This window comes from Falco cherrug, chromosome 10, assembly GCF_023634085.1.
Source record: "Falco cherrug isolate bFalChe1 chromosome 10, bFalChe1.pri, whole genome shotgun sequence".
NCBI lineage: Eukaryota > Metazoa > Chordata > Aves > Falconiformes > Falconidae > Falco > Falco cherrug.
The window spans coordinates 4,344,399-4,365,578 of record NC_073706.1 but is presented as its reverse complement, the minus strand read 5'-3'; the positions used below and the strand labels follow the sequence as shown (position 1 = coordinate 4,365,578).

Genomic DNA, 21,180 nt, shown 5'->3' with positions numbered 1-21,180 from the left:
TGGGTTGGAGAGGAAGCCCTTTCATCTTCCATTCTCTGTGTTGGTTTTATTACGCTGTGAAGCCATTTTACTGAATTAGTATCGTAATCATGGCAGTATAATAGGGGTATCGAACAGTGCAGCACGAGCCAGATCCCTCAGCTGGTACAAACCAGCATGTCTCCATTAACTTCAGTGGAGCCAATTTATATCAGCTGAGGATCTGCCCTTCACTTTTTTACTACAGGAAAACCAGACTACAAATGGGAGAAACCTATATTAAAAACAAATATCTTCAATCACAGCAGCAGGAATGCAGAAAAATATTGGCTGAGTCAACTTTTATAGCAATGTTTTCTTTCTCTCCTGAGTGCTCAATTTTGAACACTCCTCTATAAAATTTTCCGAGCCTGGAGCAACTTTCCTCCTTCTTCTGGTTATAACCCACCTCACCTGATGGAGGCAACAAGGCTCTGGCGATGCTCTGCTCCTTTGCCCACCTCGGGGAACTGGCCGCATCCCTGCGTTGAGACAGCTCAAGCCTGCAGCCAACCAACGGGACAGTTGTGAAAATGGAGATCAGGCCACAAACATCTGCTCTTCCTGGGGAGCGTGACCCTTCCCACGAGAAGGTTGCTCCACCAGCCCCCTTTGGAAAGCCACAGGGTCCCCCAAATGAAAGTGCACTGAAGAGTTCAGGGTCCCTCAGCAGCCCTGCAGTAAGCACCTTTTGTTCAAAGCCCAGAGCTGTTAATTAAAGACTGGTGATTAATGATTAAACTCCACGTGGTTCCTATCTCAGGCTTAAAAAGTCCTAGGGATGCTGACTTTGCTGAAGGCTTTGGTGTGAGGTTCTGGGATGTGAGTGGCTATTTATAGAGAAGTCCATCAGAGCTCTGAAAGGAAGTGCTCCTTCCACATAATTAAGAGGAAGAAAATATCATTTCCAAAAAGCATAAAGGTCAAATATTCAGATTAGGTAAACAAGCTCTCTGCCTGAATAAGCTGCAGCCAGACATGAGAGACTGTTTCTGCGTGTGCTTTCCTCAGCTGGGTGCGTTTGGCTCTTAGACTCGGGTTTCTATAGCAAATACTCTCTCTTAGGGGGTTCAGAACTCATTGTCCATAAAGCTCGCAGATCCTCACGCCGTACTGGTTCATGAATAATGAACACAAAGGGCTTCTGCGTGCAGGATCTGATGAACCCAGCAGGGCAGTGCTTACTCAGTGCCAAGGGTTGCTTTTAAAGGGTTTTCCGGTTGCTTTTGCTCTGCAGTACACACACAGGAACACATCTTACCAGTTCACAAAAGCTGTCCCACTTGCAGAAGCATTTTAGGAGTGATACAGAAGGACCCTTCAGTAGTACAAGGCTGGTTTAAGCATCTCCTCAGTCCCTGAAGCTACTGCAAGGTGCTTGGCTTTCCTGAATGATGTAAAATTCATGCTATTCTACAAGTTTCTTGGATATCCTGAAAAAGTTTAAAATAAAGCAAGGGCTGCCCAGGCGTATTGCAGAACTGGTCCCCTCTGTAGCCAGCTGGATGCATCAATCCTTCCTGAATTACAGTCTGAAAGCTTCAGTGGAGAATCTGGACTTCCCGGCTTCAAACTCTCATGTAAAACGATGCCAGAAGAGTAACATTTGGCTTCTGCCATCCTCTGCGAGCAGAACATGCCAGGGCAGCACACAGCCACGTTCAGCCCTGGCTCAGCCACCCGGCACGAGGGACGGTGCACAGGCTGAGTGACACCGGCTAGTAAAAGTAAAATCAGCGGGACCTTTCTTGAGATCTGCACTACTGTGGCTGAATGCTGTTTGTAGTTTTGAAAACTGTTTGAAGTTTTAAATATTTGAAGACATTGAAAATATAAATATTTTGCTCAGGTCCCCAGATCTGGACATTGCTGCCCAATTACAGAGCAGGCACCTTTCCTGGTTATAAACTCTCTCTCTCTGAGCACATTCAATTAGAGAAGGTTGATTTACACTCTGAGTGTTAGGGGATAGCTTCTCTTCTTGCAAAAATGAATATATATATATATATGTTCTGACAGCTCCTCGTTTGTTTCAGTCCAGCATCTGATGTACTGCAGTCCACAAAAACATAGCAACAATGGGTGGAAGGGCCCTCTGGAGTTCTCTGATCCTACCTTCTGCTCGGAGAGGGACTATCACCAGCACTAGACCAGGCCAGCCACCGCTGTGGTTCCACAGACACCCTGTCCTGTGCTGTATCCACACAAGCAGTTATTTCTTAATCAGAGGCAGTCACATTGTTCGCGTATGATTTGCCCTTCATAAAATCATGCTGATCTTTCCGATTGTCATCTTGCTTTTTCAAGCCCATGTTTGAAAATGTGTTGCAAGAAGACATACTCCATGAGCTGTAGACTGACTGACTGGGTCCTGCTCACTGCCTTTCTAGCTGACTGCAGCAGCATCAGCCTTGTTACAGTCATGGGGGACCTCCCCCAGGTCATGGTGGTGTTTCATAGACAGCAGCCCCACAAACACATTGGCTGACTTTTTCATCACCTTCGGGTGAATTCCATCTGACCCCATAAATTCAAATACATCCAACTTCTCCGAGAAGTCCCAGAATAGTTGTCCCTCCACCGCTGGCTGCCCCTTTCCTGCCCATGTTGATTTTGTCAAGAAATCATGTACCTTCTCTTTGGTTTCACAGCACTGCTGTAATACATGCCCCTACTGAAACACTGGATTTTCAAAATCTAAGTTAAAACAAATGAACATACTCTTAGATAAACTCTGCCAAGTCTGAGTCCCACTGCCACTGTTTTACATTTTCAAGTCTCCCTGTGGAACAAAAATTTTTAATTGTGGTTTGGGGAGGGTCCCCCTTCCTGTCCTTCAACCATACTTGTGGGATGCAAGTTAGACATGTTTATGTTGAAAACGTTGGTAGGAGTTCTCAGAGTTTAATTATTCCCTATCAAAGTATAATAAATCCTATATAGCTTGCATAGGCTTCAAGAAATTGTAGATTATTATTATCCCTTTTTGACCTTGACAGTTAGCCAAAAAATTTTGGTACTTGCATGGTTTTTCTAGTGTAAAGGGAAAATAACTGAAGGTGGAGTCAATGAGCAGATCTTGTTTGTTTACAAAGGACATTAAAAGTCCCATTCTTCCTTCCATGGCATAAATCGTGAGAAGGGATTGCCCTACAGAACTGCTTACATCATCGCCTTTCTGACCAGCACTCAGCCCAAAAATCTCTCCCTAGGTTTTCTTGAAATTATTTTCACAGTGTATTTTGCACTGCTGTCTCTCAGGTTTCATGGTCTTTCTACGAATGTGTTACAAAACACTCCAAAGCTTTAGCACATATTCCACATGTGCCTGTTCCCTGCGCAGACACATGTTTGGGCTTTGGCTAGTGGCTGCTATCACTTAAGCTATGTGGTTTCAAAAACGTCTTCTTACAACTATCCTAGTAAAGGAGTGGCACTTCTATTTAGCCCATAATGTTACACGACTGGAATTCATTATATGGTTTTCTCTGCTTTGTTTTAGCCTGTGAAAGAATGCATTTGCTACACAGTGCCCCAGGCAGTTCATCAGCAACAGGGCTCAAGCCCAGCATGACAGACATTACAGAATCATGGAATATTCAGGGATTATATTGAAGTTACAAACACTATGTGTATATCCTTATCCATCCTAGTGATAGTTATCCTGGCTCCATGAGTAAAATATAAAGTGCTTCCTTGCAAAAAAAAAAAAAAAAAAAAAAAAAAGAAGCCATTAGTGGGTAATTAATGCAAGCCTTGAATGCTACAGCGGTATGAGTAATATGTCTTTTGAAGTTTGGCCACAAGAAGTGGGTGGGGGGAATCTCACATATCAATATGACCTGACTCAAAGCTTTAACCAACAAAAGGTGCAAAATGACATAAAATAAAGGTCCTAGCCTGGAGGAAATGGTCCCTTGTGTTTGAGATCTGATAGAGATAAAACTAGGCAGAGGAACATTCCCTCTCCCTTCCTAGTCTATAAGGGCATATGTAGACCCCAAAGTCCTCACTGTATTAGGGAAAAGAGTATTATGGAAAAGATTCTTGCTTTTAAAGATAGGTTTTCCTTGAGGTACTCTTGTTCCCCACAAATAGCTCTCTACTGCCTGACCATGGGGTGATCAATGTCCCCCATTCTGTGGACCCTGTAAAAACAGGACATCAGCCTTTGGTCAATCAAAGGGCAGTAAACTGCAGGAGCTTGAGGGAAAAAACCTGGCTCAAACCTAAGGCTTCACCTAAACAGGATGTCTTTAAGTAAGGTCAAAAAGAGTCAAAAGAAAGGTAAGATCACATCTTGAAGAGCAAGTTTCTAATACTTAGAGCTAGAAGACTGTCTGTCATTAGCGGTGAGAAGATTCAGAGCTCTCCATAGTCCGCAAAACCAGAGAAAGCAAGCATGGGTTACCCCACAGCTTTCAAACCAAATATAAAAAAGGGTAAAACTTCAACAGACGTAATCTCAAGGTCTGTTATTCTGAAGTAAATCCAGAAACTTTTTGGAAATCAAGAGTTACTCCTGGTTTAACTGAAAGAGAAGTTTTGTCTGATGCTCTTAATAGTTGCAGCAGAACACAGACATCTGGGTCCAATTCCCCATTGATCCGAGCCCTTAGTTACCACAACTGTAAAATACCTATTTCACAAGAAAGTTAGAAAGCCAGCATGAAATGTCTTTTTGTGCTGACAAACACCATTACAATGAAGTATCACCTAGACTCAAGTCTAGCCAATTCCCTTTGTTTCCAATTTTCACATGCACCAAAGACTTATCCTCACTTAAGCAAAACAAGTCAGTAACGTGACAATGGAAGATAAATGTATAGTGCATGAACACCGGAGGAAAAGACTTAGAATGCAATTGCAAGTACAACGATAGGTCCATTCCAGAGTGGGAATAATTAGCCCTTTAATTAAACTTATCTTGCTGCTAGACAAGAGCAATGCTCAGCAACACCTGGCCTGGAACGTTCCCCTCTCTGCAGGCAGCAGATGGAGTGCACAGACACGATCCACCTCCCTCCTACCAGGGCCACAGTTGCCTGTGCCAGTAATTAAGGTCTAGGATGATGTCTGAATTATTGTGAACATTGCTAGACATTTCCTTATCTGATCCACCCTCAGTAGGTAAAGTTGGACTTTTCTTTTTGCTGATTTTCCCTTTGTCCTTCCCCCACTTTCTGCCATCCTAATGTTACACTCCTCATTTCATTCCTGTGCAGGACAACACAGAAATAAATCAAATTTTGCAGCAACTTGCATGCAAGTATTTCTTAGGGACTTCAACAGAGCTTTGCTGAAACAAATTCATCCAAGTGACAGCCAGTACTGGCCTGAAAGTGTTAGCCTCCAAGTTAACTGCTTCTTTGACCCCTTTTTGGTGCCCTGGAGGGGAATTAATTGAGATGTCAGGCCTTTGGGATCCTTTTCACATCCCTCCTGAAATCATTACAACATAATGACAGAACACGGGCAGGTTAAAAGTCTAACTGCTCCTGTAACCCTTCTCCAACAGCAGCCTGCTTGGGAAAAACAAAAGGTAAGAACAAGTCAAGTAGACTTAGCAATGCAGAATATGTTAAAATATATCCAGTAGGCAGTCATTCTGTTTTTTCCATGAATTAGGCTATTTGAACCCAGGTAAACTTTACACATTCCATTATCCCATAGCAAGTAGCTCCATAGCGTAACTACGTATCATATGAAAAAATAACTTCTTTTATTTATATTAAATCTGTGACCTGATACTTTTTTTTTTTTTGCATTCCTGCTTTTATCTTGTGAGAAACACAGTGGTCAGCCACCCTACACTTACTTTCTCCTGGCAACTCAGGCTTCTATGCACCCCTGCCACAGCCCGTTTCCTTTTCCAAGCTGAAGAATCCAAAGCTAACATCTCTATGCAGTGACTAATTATATCGTACATTTGATCACCTTTATTGCCCCTCATTGCACATTTTCTGTTCTAACCGTGCACTTGAAATAAGAGGACAAAAAAAAAGACTATTCAGACTGTGGGCACATGAAAGATACCTACAGTGAGTTGATAAGAGAGACATTTCTATGGAAATTACTTGCTCATTTCTTTATATTCATATTTATATTCATGTTCAAGAAATATCTTGCTCAAAGCCCATTACTAAGCATAAAAAGTTAGGACTGATTTTCCCCATTGCCTTTCCTTTGCATTTAACAACACGAAATGTTATCCACCCCTTCACCACCCATGCAGTATCAAGAGATTTCTAAATTCTCCAGTGTAACGCAATAGTTAATCTCCGTTCTTTCCATCTTAATCCCCTCACTGGCAGATCACAGGACTAACCACCAACAAAACAGCTTCCACAAAACAAAACTTTCACCTGGCCAGAAACAGAACTTCACATTTTAAAACCTTTAAAACACACTTGAACCCCTCCTTTAATGGTCTTAACGTAAGAGGTGTTGGCCTTGCGTACTTTGTGGGTGAAGCTCAGCTAGCTGTAGAGCACACTGATGCATGGTGACATGTGAATTTTAACCTTAAATCACTTGTATTCTAGTCCGCAGCTTACCTTGAACCACCTAAAGCCCCTCCACTTTTCTCCCCTTAAAACACGCAACTTGGAAAAGCGTACCAGTCTGCTTGCTGTGAAAATTTGCATGAATTATCCATCCAGTGCTCTCAGTTTCGATAGGTAATATTCTTTACCTGAACCATTTAGTCAAGTACACAACCAGGAGCCAAATGAAAAAGTTACATCCAATAGCCATGATATAATAGTTTTGCCTGTCGTGTGTGTCCACAGCATCCATCACAGTGGGGCTTGGCAAGAAGCAGGCAAGTTTAAATGGCACAAGGAAAGCAGTACCTGTGATTCTGCAGTGCCATCAACAAACGGGACTCTTCAAATTTTGAAAAGCCAAAGTCTACTGTCCTTAAAATCCAGACCATAAAGCAAATGAAAAATAAAAAATAAGCCATAAGGATAGAGAAGCTGGAAAAGACAAGGCTTACACTAAGGCATTAAAGTTGGTTGAATAATAATAAAACTAGACTCATTAATATGTTCACAAATAAGCATGCCAGATTTCTGGGGTGACATTAATCATGGCTTGCAATTATTCACTTGAAAAATCAGCATGAGAAAGTGAAGCATGATGTTTCATCCATTTTAGTACACATTCTTTCTGTAAAAATTCATACCAGAACTTAGTGATTATTATTCTCTCGTTAGGAAAGGTTCTCTCATCCCATGGGGCAACACAGATTTGGAGTCTGTTAACATTAAACAAAAGAGAAAAATAATTTTCTAAGGTAGGCTGGTCCAATTCCTAGAAAAAACAACTGACAAAAAATACTTACCAAAAAATGAGTGCATTTTAATAACCTAGAATGTTTTTTAATAAATAGAAAAATGAGGATGAGTTCGTAACTGATTTTTTACAAGGAGCATTTGACTTGGACTAATTTGTATTTATTAGCTGTGGGAGTACTGTTGAACATAAACACGAGCATAATGGCCAAAGAAGTGAGCTGGAAGTCAGTTCGTTTTGTCTGTCCATGTGTTACAGCTATGATTTAAAAGAAGGAAAAGACAGTTAAGGTAAAAGTAGAGAGGGATCTGTTGAGATTATCACATTTATTTTTCCACAGAGGCAAGAAGTGAGACATTCCTGTATATTGCATCCAGACAAGAATTCAAGATGTAAGGGAGCGGCAGGAGATAATGAAGCAAGAAGTTAAGGTAGGTCACCCAGCACTAAATTAGGCTCCAGTTCCTAACAGACTGCAGAAGCAATAACGCAGGAGGAAACTACAACAGCCCTAACAGGAGCAGCATCTCCATCTCAATGGATCCATTTGGATGAGCAGAAGAGAAATACAGCTTGTGTCTCTGCATAGAAATGGTACAATATTTTGATTTTGTTTGTTTTTAATAAAGGATTAAGATGGCAAAAAACCCAACCCTGCTACGGATCAGATGGGTGGATTTAGGCGGCATTTTCCTCTACCTCGCAGCTCAGCTCCTTTCTAATTTGCACAGAACAAACCGATTTGTAGGCAGCCCCAAAGATGGCTGATGCACACAAACTGGGTAGCTGGAGGGATAACTGTCCTTATTTGCATATGCAAAGTGGAATTAATGTTGATTCATGCTAAAATCCGACTTGAGATGTACATTAAATTCAATTAGAATTTTAGGCAGTACCAGAATCCTTTTAAAGGTGTGTCCAGATGAACTTAAACAGACTGAGTCAAATTCTGTGCGCCCCACGCTGGGTGGAGGTGGCACTGGAGCATCCCCCACTCTGTTACAGGAGGCTGGAACTATATATAGTATCCCATCTCCTTAGCTGTAGTTGATTTTTATATTAAACGAAATTTACTGATTTGTTACTGGGATAGGGACAGTGCATTTTAGATAACATTTCTGAACAAGCACCAGCTAGTATTTGCACTCCAAAGCCCTTGATCCCCAACATTTTCAATTCTCTAACACCTTTGGCATCTGCAAACGCAGCGTAGTAGGGGTCACAAAGTTATTTTTTTTTAAAAGAAATATATATTTTTAATGAGATAGCCAAAGGCAACTTTATTCATAAATAGAGGGAGAAATCTCAAAATTTACATCTTTCTTCCAAATATTGTTGAAAGTTTCCTTAAACCATGACTTCTGGCAGCAATGCATGACTTTCCTACTGAACAATGATCCTCAGGACTCAAAAGGAGAGCTAGATCTGTACTGTGCGAGTATTATGTTCAAATGCCAGTCGTCGTTCTGGAAAGTCAAGAGGAAAAAGCTAAGCCTGATCACTAAACACTATGGAGACCATGGGGTACACGTGAGAAGACGGTTCTTCTGACAATAGCACACAGCTCCTGCAACAGGCTTTGCCAGAGCATCATCATTACTGTTACACGGCTGGACCCCACAGCCTGCCAAAGAGACATTGTGTAAGCAAAGGGAACATCTCAGTGCCTGAGCACAGCTGCTCAAAAAGCAGCAGAGGACCACCAGCAGAAGTAAAGATGCTCCCAGTTGTAGAGAGTTCTAACAGATCCATTCTCAGGTCAGAATTAGCCTCCATTCCTAGTCTCCTTGCAGTGATTTACAAAAGCAGCCACACACAAAAAAAACCCAAAACCAACAATAAAAAACAACCAAAAAAAACCAAACCAACAGAAAAGGAGGAAAAGCATACAGGACCAAACACACAGCTGGTGCAAATATAAGCACAACAGCTTTGATTTGGCAAAAGGTCGCTTGTTGACACCACCAGGCTTGCCCTTCTCCCTGAAAGTGAAATGGGGGATTGGTCCCTCCCCACGCCACGTCTTGTTACCTGGGCTTCTGAGGGCTCTTTGTTTTCTGCAGCTTTCAACAGGACCCAGCAGCCCAAAGAGACATTCTGCCCATAGCATCCACAATCTGGGCACAATTAGGAGCACAAATTGACCATTACGTCCTTTATTAATCCACTCCAATTTTTATGCTGTGAAACACCTAATTCCACTGCTTTGGCTACTGGCCCCTAACATAACAAGTTACATGGGACTTGTCTCATCAAAATATCATCATGTCTAAATAGAGGATCTGTCTGAACCACAGTGAAAATGAGTAATGATCACAATTATGGGCTGTATAACAGTCCAATAAAATCTAATTAAAATGATCCACATCCCATCTGCCAACAGCACATAAGCAACACCAGCCATGGTGGGGGGGGGGGGGGGTGGGCAAGAGAAGGGAGTAAATAACACTGTCTTAATTTTCAAAATATCAAATATTTCACAGTGAAAAAGCTATTTATATTTTATAACTAGTTACAAACTGTGCTGCCAATGAGCTTGTGTGATGATCGGAGATTCCTCACCCTTAACTTAGGAGAAGTTTTGGGGGCTGCTCCCTGGGAGAAAAGCCCAGGAAGTTCCCCCAAAGTAAAATCTGCAGAAGAGCCTGTGCAGTTCGAGTCCACAAACCTATTTTTAAGCTGATTTAAGAACTGAGTATCCTGGGTTCCAGTGACTTTTAATGACATCAGCACATTTGTACAAAAAAAAAAAAATACTTTGAGGCGTTGTTCTGTTGGTTGTTCCTTTCTCAGGACAGCGGCCAAAGAAAAATACCATCATTTGGTCTCACTTCCCATACTTAGGGCATCTCCAGACTTTGACACTTCTTGGGCTTTCTATATCCAGCAACAAATATAGATCAAGTCACTTTCTGCCACCCTTTCTGAGATCTGTTCTCATTTTTGAGACTGCGAAGCTAATAATTTACTTTCTGATGAGGTTGGATATGAGGTTATCAACAAATTGCCAAGAAGCAAAATAGTACCATCCCACTCTACCCGAAAACAGAAAACTTTTGGAACAACACTATGCTCTCCTCATCTCACTGATCATTAAAGGGAAAGAACAAATGAATGGACAAGATACAAAAGATTAGGAAAAAAGGTGCTGAAGTCCAATATGAAGGAAGAGAAGAAAAACACTTGGTGATGGAAACTAGAATATGTTTTCTTACCTGGAGGTGCCATGAAGTGCACTGCAGAGCCATGCCTGGAAAGAAACTCAGACGAGAGTAAAGAGACAGCAGGTTGAAGAGCAGGGAGAGCACACACATCCGTGTGCTTGAGATGGCTTTACAGATGTTAAAGTTTACACTCAAGGCAACAGCCAGGGTTTGAGTAGTTTTCTATATTGAAGAGACCAAAGCAAAGCTAGAGGCAGCCCACCCTAAACTCCAGGCAGCAAAAGCTCATACTAAGTGTCTGCGCGTTTGCCTGGCTGTAGCTTAAGCTTTGTTACAAGAAACTAACCATGATTTTGGAGGGAGAGTACAGCTTTGGATCCAGCTTCTCTCTGGAAGCCACCCAGCAAAGACCCTGGAAACAGCACCACGCGTGCACTACTTTAACAGAGGTATTCAAGGATGCACACTTCTAATACTTGATCAAATTGCCTTTGTGTTCAACAGCTGATGGATTGGTGAAAGGATGAAAACTTCTCCATCATGGCTCTGTAACATGGGGAGTGTTTATGGCGCTTCGGCCTTACATGAGAGATGGTTCCTGATGGTTTGAACTCCAAGCTTGCCCTGTTGCTGGTACCAGCTTTCACCCAAACATTTCTCACTTGAAATTAAACCAGTCTGAGCAGTACTTTCTGCAAAAACAGCTGCAAAGGAATGGATGTGATGCCCCCTCCCAGTCTAGAAGCTGCAGGACCATTTCTCATAATTCAGTGGGAACTCAGCTTTCATCCAGTCCCTGATGTTTTCATTCGGAAGGAGAAGTGTTCCACATTACTTGTAAAGCCTTCCTGAACATATATTGCTACCTCAGCCTGTTAGCACCTGATTCTTGAACTGTGTCCTTGAAAACCTCCCTGGCTCTGCACCTCCTAGGCTGTCTCTCTCTCTCGGGGCACACGTGCCTTCCCTTTCCTTTCTTCTTCCTTCACACCAACAAAAGGTGGGCTCTAGCTGCCAAGTCCAAAATGGTGATTTTTAATTGAAGTTAAGAATGTTGCCTCTTGAAATTTTATCTAGCGATCAATTTTTATATACAAAATCGTGAACATTTCTATGCCAAGTTACCAAAGCCATATAAAATTTTAAGTTTCCAGAACAGAGAGGGACCCACAATGAAAATTAATTTTCTTCTAGCAGAATACACCTGAGGCGGTGTCTATTCTTGCATTTTTTGTGATTAGTCTTCATCCATGTGCAAGACGATTGCCACAGTGCAGTCCCAGCTGCCCCAGCACTGCAGACTTTTAATACCTCACTGTTTGTTTATCATATGGCTACGGCCCATTTTTGTACCGTCGTGCCAAGCTAAAGCAGCGTAATTTTGGCATTAAAGGAAGCAGAATGCTTCACAACTTTGCTTTGACCATGGTTGCTCAATCACTCTAACCTTTGACTGAGGAAGAAGTTCAGGAATGCAGAAACATGGCAACAGTCTCCAGCATAAGTGCTATGATAAAATGAAAGAGGGAAAATACATATTATACATATCACCTCTGGGAAACAGTAATCACAAAAGTTATTAAACATTCTGTCAAAGGCTCTGCAGACTCCTTTTCTCTCCTGCCCAGTTTCGTTAGCAATAAAGGCAGGCTGCTAATATTTGTCACTTTCAAATTCATAATTTACTACTCAAAAGGCAGCAAAGATACATTATATTTTCATAAAAGACTATGAAGTTGCCCAATTTTCCAGAGCTGCAGGAGGACTAAAACCCTGTGCTGTGGCACAGGTCCTTTCATGCATTATGGATATGGTGATTTTACAATTCAAAGCAACAGTTCTCACCTTTCCCACTGCCTGGCATTGCTGGATGGTGCTTTAGGAGATGCAGCAGCTTTTGAGATCGACAGACACACACCCTTTCTGAACGCAAAGGAACCGATGAGAGCCTGGCCAAGGCACCCCAAATGCTGTCGCTGTGCTTAGGACCAGGATTTGGCCCTCTTGTCCTAGAGTCACTGCAGTATTTCAGTTGTTAAAAAAGTATGTTGGATATCACTGGGGTCCATGCTTTCACTGCGAGTTCTGAGTTAGTAACCTACAAGAGAAACAGGTAAATTTTAGAGTCCACTTTGTATAAATAGCCAGCAAAGACATACAGGACTGACTTCCAAGCCACAGCACCCTACCTTCAAAGTAAATTGTGCCACCAGTTATACCTTACAGACTGACATCACAACTTTAGATTCCTCCCGTTATATCAGGCTCTAATCAGGTTTTGGTAAGCCTATTCCTGTCGACTTGCTCTTGTGGCTTCTCTGGAGTCTAATAAGGTGTTGTACTCATCAAGACAGTCTTTTCTGCAGCTAGAATCCTCTAATACTGGGCACTCCAGTGTAATGAAACTCATAGAACCTTAATCTCTTTCAGATCTACTCACAGTATATGCTTAAAACAGGCTGAGAGGGATTGCCAGTCTGCCTGCCTGTAATCAAGCTTCAGCCTTTTCCAGTTCTTAAAATGAAATCTTGCCTCTGCACATTCTCTGCAGCCAGCTTTGCCTGACACATTAGAGCAGAGAACAGCATTTCATTTTTTCCGAGTTTAATATAGACATAGAGCACAGTTTCTTACTCTACAGTTAACTCCTATTGGCTTGAGAAAGGTTTACTTAAATTCTTCTAGGGAAATTAGAGCCCATAGACACAGAGCTTGCATATGCATATACATGCCAAGAGACATGCCAAGCCTCATCACATCCAGCAAAAGAATTCCCATTTGAAAATTAAAGACAGGTTCCAAAAGCTCTCTCTTCCTGAAGCGTAGATTTTGCTATGTGGTTTAATTTTTCAAGATTTGAAATTTTACTCTACATCTCCTTTTTCTGATATGTTGAAAATGTCCATTGACAACATTTTTTGATGCTCCTTTTCACTTTAAATTGAATCTTATTCCCTGCTCTCTTCCCTCCCCCAAAATCTTCAGATTATCTCCAAAACTATACTTCACACACTGGAGGAACATAAAATAAGTCCAGATCTCCAGCCAGCTCAATATAAATATTTCATGACCAAGTTCACAGCAAATAGGTCCAGCTATAGAGAATAAACCCAAGCAGACAGGATAGGTACGGAGTGGGTCAGACGCCGTATGTGCGTGAAGGGAGGGAAAGAGGAAGGGGCTACATTTGCAAAACAAGAACCTACATTTCCAACGGAGGATGAAGGTCCCCACCTCGTCGAGAAGAGAGTGCGATGCATTATGTATCCCTCTATGGCCAGAACTATGGGGGAGCTGCTAACGTCTGACAAAGCCTGGAAAGGCTGAGCAGGCGAGGGAGAAGGGAGGTTTATTAAATCAAATGAGATTCAATACTAACGTAGCTCACCGCTATAGATCCTGAATCCAATATCCTACATGAGACAAATAATGATATAGTCAGTGGGAGGTCCTTCCAAAGGGGGAAAAAATACAGCTATATTTTTATTTTATTCTCTTTTCTTTAATCCCTTTCTATCCTGAACCTTTGCAGAAGGGAGGGGAAGTTTGTTTTGTTTCTACTTTTTCCCTGCTTAGAAAAAAAGAAAACCAATTTCATCGCATACACACAGAAGAGACCAAAGCCAGAAATTCACAAGAAAGTGGCATTCAATCAGGAATTTGAGAATTAGGCTAGGAAGAGTTGGAGATGAAGTGTTCTGGGTTGTAGAGGCTTCTGAATTAATTTGCTGAAATTCAGTATCGAAGCAAAAAAGGGCCAACTTCCCAATTTCTGTAAATGAAATCAGAATAACCGTAGTCAAATTAATTCCACTGATTTACCCCAGAATCCCCTGGCTTATTTCTGGCCCACTCACAGCCAGCATCACTGAGTACATCCACTCTGAGCACGTACCTTTAAGTAGGAATAACAAATTCCCCTTTTGTAAGAATCTGGGTAGCAGAGAGCTGATACTCCTCAGTTCCTAATAATAATAATAAAAAAGTGCTAATATTACATAAAAGATTTGTAACAGACACAAAAACAAGGTCTCTCCTGTACAGTCCCACAGGTACAGCTTCCATACTTGCTCACTGTGCAAAAAGCGAAGGAAAAATCCAACTGCACAGCCCTGACTGTCAGTGTGAGCTCAGCAACAGACTCGGTCACCTTGCAGCACAGATCCAGTAGTGCAGTAAATAAAAACATACGGTATAAATTACACAGCTATTTCCTTGATTTACCCAAGCATGCTAACATTATGAACTGATACAAGAACAAAGCAGATACATTTAAGTCCTGCAGCTACTGATCCCAGATGCGTTACACAGAAAGACGGTAACAGATACACAACAGCTCACAAAAGCCTGCAGAAATGTTCTGAGCAGCAAAAGTCCAGTAAAGAAGTGTATCTAACAGGTCATCAAATAAATCAACCGAAGTACAAGACCTGTATGTAGACAAGTTATTCCACGAATATCTGAATGTAGGATGGGGCCCGTTTAACTAAAAAAGAAAATTAATAAAATAACCCTTTCAGCAATGCTTCACAGAATGATTCCAGGGAGAGACAGTAAGATTTTGTAAACTGTACTAAATGTCCAAGGGTTAGATTTTAGCTTTAAACTTCAGACAGATACAAACTCTCTGGCCAGGATAAGCAAGGGGAGCTATTCAATCTTTTTGAAAGCAAAACCAAGCTGAATTGTCAGGCTACTTTTGCTGAGTTTTACAGAGAAACTAAGGGTTTTCAGCCTGCCCCTCTTCATCTTTTTCACAGCCCTACAGAGATCCCAACTCTGCAGTTGGCTCCAGAGCCCCGCCCCCCCCCCCCCCCCCCCCCCCCCATTATGCAGCTTGTAGTTTAAAACTACTGATGAACTTGCAGAATTTCTGAGGAGGAACTTTTTCTAGGTGGGATGGCAGCTGGGGTGGTCATGTCACTCCCTCTTGTGAGCTGACCAGAATGATCATTGAACTTACTTAACGACTTCTTTCTCTCTATGGCTGCATCTGTAAATGAACTGAAACAATGATTTAACAAGTAATTTGCAGGGTCTTGAATATATAAGCCTATATAAGGAGCTAAGTCTTATAACATGACAGAGAAATTACACATTTTTAAAAACCTGACTTATAATTGTAAAGAAGACTGCCCACATTATATGACCTGTAGCCAAATGTGACCCAAGACCCCTCATACTGCATTATTGACGGCTTGTTTTTAATATAACATACTCAAAGTTTCTACTAAAGATGCCCAATTGCATTTTGTGTTCCCAAAAAGCTGCACTAGGATTGATGTTGTGGTGGGATATATCAGCACAAACATGCTTGTCCAATGTCACATCAGTACTAATAGAACTTTTAATGCTGGCTGCTGTTTTATGGGAATTTTCAGGCGCTATTGTGTGTAGAGTATAAATATTTATACGTAACTGTTTGTGAATACATGTACACATACAGGATCAGCCAGACCCAGTTAATCAGCCAGTTTGAAAACTTTATTGCTTTCAGATGAAAAAGAAAATTATATTAACATATCAATAGCATATACATGCTGAGAGAGTGATTACCCTTTACATCTTCAGGATATCCAAGCACCCAGGCAGGCCCAGCTACATTAACACCCTATCTGAAATATTCTGTCTTGGTATCTCTCATTTCTCCCCTACTCTTTCTTCAGACTTTTTTCTCTCTTATCTGCCTTTCCTCTTTAGCCTTTTCCATCCGTCTCATTTCTCTTCCCATTTCCCTTGTTCATCCATCTTTCTCCCATCCCTTTTGTCATTCATCACTCCCCTGTCCTTTTTTTTTTTTTTTATCCCTTTTCCCTTTTTTTCTCCCTCTTCCCCTCCTGCGCTCCATCTCCCACCCCTGTTCCTCGCTGCCTGTTTCGCTTGAAGTTTCCACCTTGTGGGTGCGTACTGCTGACTTCACATTTGCTGTGGTGTGAACTTCACATCTGTGAGTGGATGACAGGAAAGATTAATAACCCCGTGTTCCCCTTCTCCTTGACTGTGGGCCTATCTAATGAATAAATATATAAATAAAAAACAGAGTTAAAAATCATCTAAATAGAGACCTAGAGCCTGGGAGAAAACAATATTTTGCTGAATCTAGTCTTTAATAAAAAAATAAAAAATAAAAAAACACACAAAAAAAAGCCCGCAACCTCTAATGATCTCTAGTTTACATACTCGGCATTTTTTTTCCTAAATACTTTATGGGCAAAAAGAAAAGTTAGAGGCAAAAGAATGAGCCCTTTCTCCTGAGCCAATTAAAGGAAGAGTGATTTAAAAGCAATAATGCAGAAGATACAGAAAGTGTGTGGGAAAGAAACGTAGATGCCCCGTAAAAAGCAGAGCTGTCAGACAGTGGTCTGTCAGGAACGACTCGCACACGGCTGTGTAGAACTCACACTGCAGAGCCCTAGTGTGACAGCAAGGAAGGTATTTCTGGCTAATTCCAGCTTTTCCATGCAAATAAAAATCTCGGTGTTTGGCTCCAGACCTGATTACACCATCCAGAGCAACTTATCCAAATAGGTGTTTCCCATCACAATTTTGGTTCAACTACTTTTTGGCCAGTTCCTCATTTTTAGGTTGATCATTTGACTTAAAAATGAAGTCCTAATTGAAAACAGAGACAAACAGAGCAAGGAGCTATATGTACCATGCACCTTCAGCATCTTTGGAGAAGGAGGAAGGGAGCTTTGCACCCAACTCATTCTCACTTTAATCCCTCACCTCTTTCTCGGTCTGAAGATCTTAACAAGATATTTTATTGAGGGGAGACCCATCAAGGGATCGTTATAGGAGAAGACACTTCACCTGAGAGCAGCAGTCCGCCTAGCCTGTGGCTGTAGGTCAGACCTGACAAAGGTCATAACAGCAGCAAGTCTTGGGGACTCAAGGCATTACCCCCAGGAAATCACATGTAAAGCAGTGTTACAAATACTGCAGTTTGACCCAAAGGCATTCAGCACAAAACCACGAAAGTCCAGGGCAAGGGGGGAGAAATAATTAAATCAGGAACTCTGCTCCACTTTCTGCTCTTGGGCAAAGTTGTCACCTACTTTGAGCCCTTTGCACAAGCGAGGAACAGAGGAGAAACCCCCTCCTCATTCACATGTGTTACTGCATTTTTGTTAGTTTTAGCAACCTGCCCAAGAGAAAACATCCCATATCTTTCATCACCTGCTGCCCCCCAGCCCCGATGCAGGCCAGGGGAATCCCCATATGAGCATCCTTTGACCATCATTTTTTTCCAGAGTGGTTTTCCAGAGCTGTAGGAGAAGTAGACCAGAGGAAGGAACCACCATGTGCATGCAACCTCAAAAAAAAAAAAAAAAAAAAAGCCATAGTACAAAAATCCTAACACAGCTCATTTAACCTCCGCTGCTTCTCCAGTCCTGACCACCCTTGCTGCTTTAGAGAAGGAATATCTCCTCCTACGTTTTCACCCAACTGGGACAGAGACCTCCAACTCACCCAGTTAGAGCTGCCCTCTGCTACCATCCCTGCCGGTGACAGCAGCTGACCGTGAAGCCGTGCGGACCCGAAGACAAGGTGACTGCAGCAGGGACAGCTGGAACGTGCTGCTCCTGACGCCCACCGGTCCCCAAACGCCTGGCTGCTCTGCTGGGACACGAGGACAGGACCACAGAGCAGGCATTCTGCATTCACCAAGCATTTCTTCCTGACCCGGAGAGTGATAAATCTGTCCCTTGTAAAGCGGGGCTAAGGTTACCCTTTCCCTGACTCCACATCATCTACCACCATCACCTCAGCTGCTCTTTGCTGAGCCTCAGCAGCCCCTCTCCCAACCCAGGCACCAGCCGTTTTTACGAGGCAGCTGCACTTGCTCGCAGCAGCCGCAGCCTTTCCCTCTTTGCTCTCTTTTTTCACTCTCGGCGATGCTGCTCGCTCCTCTGCCCGGAGCAAGGGAAAAAGAAAGCAGCAGGATGAACTCACTCTGCAAAACCTTACATTCCCTTGCCCCTCCACTGCTACAGTTCAGTGTGGAGGGGACTTCTAGCCTGCAGGAGCCAAATTAAGCATCTCCTGCAGCAGGCAAATCCCCAGTTTCTCCCACCTTTCTTTGAAACACCCAAAACTAAATGTGGCAGCAAGGTCCTGGCCTCAACAACCTTATTTGGGGACACCTGAGCCACAAAAACTGGTTGCTCTTCCTAAGGTCATCGATGCATCTAACCGCCTTGTTGTGATGAGGCAAAACATTTTAAACCTTCTTTAAAAAATACCTTCTTAAAAAATAATAAAAAAATAGTAATGTAACAAAAACAATTTGCTCTAAATTGTTTTATTAGGTTAAGGAGGTCTGCAGCTGCGTGTAACATCTGGCCTTTAAAAAACGAAACAAAGAAGACTGGACACAAAGCACATCCCTGCTAACACCAGTACACGGGGGGCGACCTTCCTCCTGTGAATTTACCAGATAAGGCCCACAGAATCAGGTGGGAAACCCTTACAAAAAAGCTAGATAGCCTGTCATCTTTTCATAAATTTGCATGTCACAGACACACGCCCATATTTTGCATGGTAGCATTTAAATTACTGTTACTAATGAAAAAAAAAAAAATATTGGGCCTAATCCTGCAGTTTTTATTTAGCAAAACAGCTGTTATAATGTAGTGCAGGTTCATGCCCAGTGCAGCCAATCTTACAATTCTTTTCTTGCATTCCAATTTTAAAATAAAGCAATTTTTCCCCCTGGAAATTTTGCAGTATCCATGAATAATAAACTGCTCTAAAATGATAGTGACCTTCAGGTTTCAAATTTGAAAAGAATTCTAGATGGAAAAAATAAATGCACTGTAAATAACTACTGGATAATTAAATTTATTTTTAAATAGCATCAAAGTTCAGAAGAAAGAGAATAACAAAGAATATCTCATATAGACATGCACAAAGGCTGTGTCTGTATAATTAGTTATCTAGCAGTAACCAAAGACTTTTTAATATGGATTGATTATTTCTGAGATTGCATCTTGCAAATCTGAACTAGAAATGCTTTTTGTGCAGCATTCAAACATGAAGATGCCTTTGGTAACACTACAGGCTGAGGATCCCAAATAGAGATTTAATTTAGATTGAACAGGACACTTATGCCACAGTAAATAAATCAGTTTATTAATGAAAGTCTTTTCATTGATGTTTAATGGCTATCATATCTATGGAATTGCTGTTAATCCAAAATAAATGTGTTTAATAATCAATTTATATTTGTTTATAATATAATAATTATCTTATTAAATCAGAATTAAATGCCTATTAGGAAATGTTAACTTAAAGCCTGACTAGGACTACTGAATAAGAGTATAATTAATAATTCTTTTACTTGTCAAAAAGGAGTAACAAATTAATTGTCAAAATATTGTAATTTATGTTGTGAAGCCCCATAAATGAGAAATTTGAATTGTTAAGTACAAAGAAGAGATAACTGCTCCTAAGAGCAGATTAAAAATTCTACGTTATAATCATTGCATTTAGTAAGATTTCTTTTACTGGGCTTTAATAATTTGAAAGTTGTGGGGCTTTTTTTTCATCAAATTTTTTGGTGACTGGGAGAAGAAAAAGAGAGGAGGGATATCTTAATTTCCTTATTTCCTTACAGCTACTTGCAAAATAACTGCTCTTGGTTTGACAGATTTTCCTTTCCAAAAGTAATTCTGTACTACTGAAAATTCCAAAGTTCTTTTTCTTTTTGATTCCTTTTGAACGCATGTTTTCTTTTAAAAGATGGAAAGAAAAGAAAAAAATATTACAGTTAACTCATTGGCTTTAATTGCAAACATATCCCTTCCCATCAGTACGGCACTTGATCAAAATGCCAGAAATAAATATATTAAGACATCCATCAGTTTCCTGTCCCCGCTGTCATTTTGTTAAAGAAGTTGGAAAGGGCCTGTTATTCCCATCCTAAGGGATGGGCTGAGTTGCGCCAGGGTTTTTCAAGGACTGAAGAATTACTTGTTTGATGGTGTCAGCCTTGCACCCACCAGGAAACGTCAACAGCAGATGCAGGAGAACCACGGGGCTGACTGCGCAGCTTCGGCTGCCTGTGACCAGCAGCAGCAGCCGGGGAACATCACACCCAGGAGCGGGTTCGGGAGGCACTACAGGGATCAGGGAGAGAGGGAAAGGCTCTGATCCTACCGCTAAAAGTAGAATAATAGGTGCTGGTGAGTCAGAAGTACATCAATGATCTTGAAGCGAAGCTGTCTAAGAGGAACCTGGGTACCACCAAAGATGATCTGGACAATTCAGGAGTTGCCCTGCTTCATTCAGTGCATTTGGCCACACTGGTGGTTTTTATAAATAGGTTGCAGTGGAAGGAGAGGAAGGTGTAAGAGCAGTTCGGTTCTATTTAAGGAATAGTGATGTTTTACAAAGGAACTGGAAAGGTTTGAAGAAAAGTGACACCTCATTTTTCTTTCAGTCACCACTCAGGAAGCTATAGCCTTGTCCACTTCTGACAATTATCTCTATTAACCGCCCACAGCACAGGCAGACCTTCAGATTGTTCCTTTCCTAACATTTCAAAAAAAAGAAGGAAAAAACGGAATTTGGGGCATTTCCAAGTCCTTTCAGACAGTTGCTGGAGTTACATAAAGAAATAATGCCCACCATCAAGTGCTCAGTAAAAAAAATAAATCCACTATTTCCTTGAGTTAGCAAGTCGAACTGAAACAAG

The 21,180-nt window shown here is 41.6% G+C and overlaps 1 long non-coding RNA gene across 3 annotated transcripts; it reads right to left on the bottom strand.

Moving 5' to 3' along the window:
• Positions 1-9,177: 9,177 nt before the first annotated feature.
• On the bottom strand, positions 9,178-20,952 carry LOC129737015 (uncharacterized). 3 transcript variants are annotated; one of them, XR_008734313.1, is made up of 5 exons: positions 20,643-20,952; positions 14,377-14,446; positions 13,688-14,253; positions 12,327-12,579; positions 9,178-11,988 (listed from the first exon to the last, which is right to left on the bottom strand). It is a non-coding gene; the product is annotated as an uncharacterized LOC129737015 (long non-coding RNA). The 3 variants fall into 3 exon arrangements; XR_008734315.1 differs by lacking the exons at positions 13,688-14,253; positions 14,377-14,446; XR_008734314.1 differs by lacking the exons at positions 13,688-14,253; positions 20,643-20,952 and having other exon boundaries at positions 14,377-15,222.
• Between the last annotated feature and the right edge of the window lie 228 nt (positions 20,953-21,180).